The sequence below is a fragment of the Hordeum vulgare genome, chromosome 2H (assembly GCF_904849725.1).
Source record: "Hordeum vulgare subsp. vulgare chromosome 2H, MorexV3_pseudomolecules_assembly, whole genome shotgun sequence".
NCBI classification, from domain to species: domain Eukaryota; kingdom Viridiplantae; phylum Streptophyta; class Magnoliopsida; order Poales; family Poaceae; genus Hordeum; species Hordeum vulgare.
In genome coordinates, this window is record NC_058519.1 from 499,401,284 (window position 1) to 499,407,377 (window position 6,094).

Consider the following 6,094-nt stretch of genomic DNA (forward strand, 5'->3'; position numbering starts at 1 on the left):
CAGTGCATCCCTCTGGATCGGATTAGGGTTGAGAGTGGGGAACCAGTTGCGACGGCGAACCTCGTGTCTTGTGCCATGGTCCCCACCTCCTCTTTATAGCATTGCGCGACAGGGGCCCACCAGCCTTGCTTGGGCTGGACGCCCCCAATCAGGGCATGGGTCAAGGTTCCAATGGGCCGTTGGGCCCATTGAATGAGAGATCAACCTAACAATAATTAGATGAATATAGGAGATATATTATGGTTTTTGTTACGCTGGAATAACATCGGTGCTAACATGATCATAGTTTAATATCGACAGGTGCATGAAGGATGGAAGACTAAAGAGGTAGGACGACATTACAACTACTTAGATTATAATTCATGGTCTACTTGTTCATAAGGGATCACTTACGAAATAAACTGGTAGATAACCGGTAGTTCAGCGGGAAGTCCAAAAGAGGCGCATACGGGTGAGGCGTTCAGTCTATAGGAGGTACGCGTATATTTACAATACTAAGAACGATATTTGTACAGTCTTAGGATCTGCCATGTTGAAAGCAGACTTGCTATGTGCAGATCGATGACATTACTTGGGTTGCACATTTCCAGCTATCTCTTCATCATTGATAGCGGTGAACAACTGTTTGGCCACATGCCTGTTCATGATTGATTGGTGTTATGTGGGTAATTAATAAGATTTTTTTAATGATCATATAAGAGATAAGCGCTAACCTTTTTTTGGAGTCAGAAGTTGAGAGTTCGCCTTTGTTGTGTGATCTCTTCTTGTGTTGTGAAGTAGAAGTGTTATTCTGTGACTGCAGATAAGTTAGTAGATATGGAAAGTTAGAATGGATGTGGGTAAAATTAACATAACAAATTTCTTGTTTCACTCATTGTACCTTTCCATCCTTCATATTTGGAGATAGACTTTCGCCTTGATTGTGTTCGGAGGTTGCTGGTGTGGTGATTGCATCGGTGTTTGCTGGTTCAGATGCTGCTGGTATTGTGGATGTGTTTAGCATAGGCAGTGTAGGGATTGGTTCCTCAATTTGTACATGTGGTAAAGGACGTTTTACCTAATTGTTTGACTAATATTTTGTGTGTACCTTGGCCAGGGTTCTCCTCCATCAGGACAATTAGGACAGGTACGTAGACCACCTCCTGGCGTTCCTAGTCCTTTGCAGCAAATTTTGCACCCCATGTACACCGAGTCCGTAAGAGATACTACTTGAGTTATTTTGACTCTGAACTTGAACAAAGTTTTCTGTAAATTCAGTTAAAAAATATAGTTAGGTTAAAGTATTAATTTTGAATTGTTTCTCGAAAGTGTATAAAACCAACATGAAGAAATCTAACATATGGAACAATTTGAATGGAATAACACACATATACAACAGTTGACTTATTTTTTGTCTAGAAGAACTGAAGGAGCACATGACTGTTTGAAATGGTTCCTACATAGCTGGAATTTTAATTGATCGTAGACACAAATAATTAATGTGCGAAAAAAAGAAGAAAATTGGAGGTAAAAAAAACAATTAATGCTTGGGTAGTTATATAGATATAAAGTACCAGAGTGGTAGCGGGGTCTACTCCTTTGAAGGCGCTAATAGTGGTTTCGATTTTTTCTTGTCGAGCTTGTCCAGAACCGCGAACTTCAATTTTGTATGGCTGATTTTTGACTCTACATGATAACAACGTATTGTACAGAGTTAACACAATGTAATCATGTGGATTCGTATCAAAGATGGTATACCATAAGATGCACACCTGTCTAATATTGCTTTCATTTTAGGAATATCTACATTTACGTGCCACCTTGTACATGATGTGCCTTTAAGAGCTAGTGTTCCTAGATAGTATATACAAAAAATTGGTTTCAGCGACCCATTTTAGCTTCTTGAAGGAATAACAAATTAAACAGAATTTAGCAATTTTTACATGCATATTGATCGACCATGATGCCAACAAACATTATAATGACTGGTTCTCTTTTTGATAAAGTATGCAAGTTGTCTGCATCAAATTTTTGTGCGAATTCTCCCCAAAGCGTGACAATTGCCTTTTTTCTACAGAAGTTAGAATTCAAAATGAAGTAATTTTTTGTCTTACAGTATGATAATGTCTACATAAATGGTGAGTATAAAAAGGCAGAGCATAAGAGGTATACTGTCCGTCAGTGATAGTTATCTGGCGCCTTGGTTCCTTGGCAGCACCGGCAGGAGGCAGTAGATCAGTAACACTAACCATGAGACCAACAGTATCTAGCAATTTGGACAAATATCATGTTACTTGAAATTAAAATTGCAGGTATGTTTAAAGCTTACATAAAAGGATGGTTAGAGTGTACCTGACATTAAGACTTTTGATCCAATAAGTTTTTCAAGCTCTAAAAATGGCAATGCGTTATGAGCAATTAAGGGAAAATCCACCGGTTGGGGAATAATATGGGTAACAACGGTTGTTTTTATAAAAGAGAACCTATGTGGATGATCTGCCGCTTTGTACGTATTTTTTGGCCTTTCGATGAGGTAGTGCTGAATCTTGTATACTGATCCTTTTGTGATTCTTTTTCTAAACTGCTCTGCAATTTCTGGTGGAATCGCCCCTTCGATAACTCCGTCCTAGAGAATCAATTTGGTAAAAGAATTTAAAGTTGCTTTGCGTATGAAAAAGAAGTATGTTTTCAACAAAGCAAATGTGACATTGATGTACATTCAGTTTACTTGCCTTACGGTCAACGATGACAAAGTTGATGCCGAAATATTTAGATCTATCAATGATAGTGATCTCATATCCTGCTGATGCGAACGATGAAAGTAAGGCCATATGCACCCTTTACAAAGTCTTTGAAGAGAGCCCCTTCCGCCATGGTAACCTACAATGTGTAAAAGTTCACACGATTCAGAGCTAGTTACAGTATAAAAAACGAAGAGTAAGTAAGCTAAAAGAGGATTTGAGCAGCCGTTTTGTACATATCATGAGTGGAAATGTGAAAACTGAAAATTAAGACTGAATATAATAGATAGGTTCAGCAATGTTAAGTTATGATTTTTTTGTCTGACATGTAAAAATAAAAACAGCAGCAACAGAATTGCAAGAACAATACGTAAGCGACAACAAAAAAATGTAATACATTAGGAATTACGGAAAGCAGGGAGGTTAATAATAATGTGCAAGTAGTAGCAGCTTTATCTATATAATTTTGTTTTGTAAAAGCAACAACCCTTTTTTTTCTTTATGCACATAACAATACAAAACATAGATATCTAAATGAAAACTACATCACGGTAAATCCTACTCTCTTATGGAACTACATCAGCATTCAAGTAAGGTGTAGTCTGTCAGTATGTGGCTGCATCGTGTCTACTTCTCGCTTACACCCAATGCCAATGGCTCGAGTATTCTCTTTGGCAATCTGCAATCGTAGGCTCGTAGCTGTCAACATCGTTGTCACACGTTGTTTTCTGTTGCATTATTGGGGTGTTTGTCTTATCAGTTACATCCCATGGGTCAAACAACATACATTTTTCCCCTGTGGTTTGCTTCAACGTCTCAAATACAACAATATACACTGGGAGAGCTACATGTTTGAAAAATAGGCTATGGCTCGCCGATTGTGTAGTAAACATAATGGAGGTTGATGGGTAAATTGTGTCATGATGGTAAAAAAAGTTAGCTTTCTTTGACTAGCTTGCCCAGGTATGCTGCTGTAGCTCCGCCACTTACAGTTATCTTTTTGTGAGTTCAGTTTGCTTCCTATGGCAAGAACCAAACAGTTGAAAGTGTGCTTCTGCTCCGGAGCTCAAATGAGCTCGGGCGAACAGTAAAATAAAAAAAAAGTAATTTTTTTTAAAATGAATTTTTTGTGATAAGCGTTGGAAAAAGTTTTAAGTGCTTGTAAAAATACGTCATGAAATCACATTTCGATAAGGCGTGGTAAAAAACAAATTCAGTGCTCCAACATGTAGAGATCACATCAGCAACTAATTAATAATAACCCTCCTCCCAGCCATTGTGTCCTTCATCTCTCATTCTCTCATATGGCTACATCACACATACATAACATGCAGTACAGAGCTCGTACGGGAGCACGTCCATAAACGGCGCCTCCACGAGCTCTCATACAGGGAGACCAAGAGGGCGAGGCATGCACAAGTAGCAGTATGCGGCAGCGGCGAGCAGAAGGAGCACCGCGTGACGGCAATGGCTAGTAGCACTAAGTGAAAATCAGAATCGATGGAAAGAGCAGTGCATCTAGGAAACTCACTTGGGATGTTGGATTTCTTGGCCTCAGCCGCCGCAGAGTGGGTAGCTACTGGAAGGAGAAGGGGATAGATAGACCGAGTGGGCGCTTGTATTGGACGCTTCCCCTCACGAATATCTCAACGACGACGACGTGCTTTTGCAGGATCAACAGACCCATCTGCAAGGGGAAAAACATAAAAATACAAAAAACTTAACTAAGGTATGTACATTAGATGAAATCAAAAAGGCAAACAACTACATCAGCAGGTATACCAACAAAGGAAGCATCAACAATGCTCAAGTGGAAACCAGATGATTCCGTGGAAGAAGAAAGCAGAGAAATTTATCTTGTACAACCAGATGATTTAAGAGACAAAGAAGCACATCGAGCGGCACGTACACCACATCATGAGAAGACGCAACGGATGACCGCTCAGGCGAAGAACGTATAGAAATCACGCTCGGAAAACATCCATGTAGTGATTCGAGGGATTCAACCAGAGGAAAAGGGGTCTCGAAGGAGCCACAAATTGGAGAATCGAACCTGTTGACCCGACTACGGACGCCGCCGCGACGGACGCCGCGACCACGCACGCCGCGCCAAGGCAAAAGAACAGACGACCCCCCACGGACGCCCCACACGGCATAAGAGCTACCGCTGCCGACCGCCGACGGACGCCTCGAGCAGATTGGTCGGCCGCCGCGACCATGGTGGCGACCGAACCGAGAGGAGAGAAGGGCGATGCTTCGTATACTCCGTATTGGTGAAAATAAAAGGCCAACGAAGCCCAAGTATACGTGTCAATATGTGAAGGAACAGCCCACCGCTTAACTGAAACAATATTGAAGCATGTGCTCCAGTCCAGCAGAGTAAAAGAAGAAAGAATAGAAAGGAAATCAGGAACGCGTGTCAACCTATGGTAACTCCTCGCTCACAACGGAAGTGCACGACGGGATCCCTGCTTAGTAGCTATAATTCTTGTATATATATATATGTGAAGCCATCATTTCCCATAAGACCATTACATAATCTTTCATGCCTTTGTTCTTTTATCATTCTCTTGATCATGGCATGAGGCAAGGCCCTTAACTAAAACACTCTTTATTATATGACTCACGAACTCAAATACATTGGGAGTGACACAAAGCAAAACTCAAGCCTAAAACACTAAGGACTTTATTCTACTAGAGAGATAAAACCAAAAAGGATCGAACTAAGAAAAGGTAAAGGCAAAAGCTGTGATGGTGATACGATACCGGGGCAACTCCCCCAAGCTTGGCACAAGCCAAGTGGATTGCCCATACCCATGCTTAGTTGTCTTTCTTTGGAGGTGATGGTGGTGGAGTTGTTGCAGAGGTCTCGAACTTGTTTAATTTCCTCTTGAGCATAAAATTATGCTCCTTCAGATCATTAATTTCCTCTTCAAGCCTAAACACCCTTTGGCATAATTCTTGCTTATTCTCCTACAAAAGACGAGAAGGGATAAACAAAATCTTAGGTTTCTTCCTTGAGTCAAGGAGGCTCGACTTCTTGAACTCCACATGTGTGTCTCGAGGTGGGGGTAGAGGAGCCTCCTCTTCATCGGAACTTGTTCCTTCCTTCCCCTTGGGATCATAATCTTTTTCCTCATCAGTGGTCCAACCATAATGATCCAAGTTCCCATAGACCTTGGGGTTAGCAAAGTAATCGGACACATAGCTCTCCCCCTCTGAATCTTGAGAAGACATCTTGCCCTAAATCTGCGGCAGAAAACAGGCTCGAAACGAAAACAGAGGAAATTTGCGTAATACGAGGGTCAGACCTTTCGGGAGAATATATAATGGTTTTTCTCAGACCAAAAGGAATACTCCACAAGAAAACGGAG

The 6,094-nt window shown here is 41.1% G+C and overlaps 1 pseudogene; it reads right to left on the reverse strand.

The window, feature by feature from the left end:
• Nucleotides 1-215: 215 nt before the first annotated feature.
• On the reverse strand, nucleotides 216-4,419 carry LOC123430339 (annotated as a pseudogene).
• Nucleotides 4,420-6,094: the final 1,675 nt, after the last annotated feature.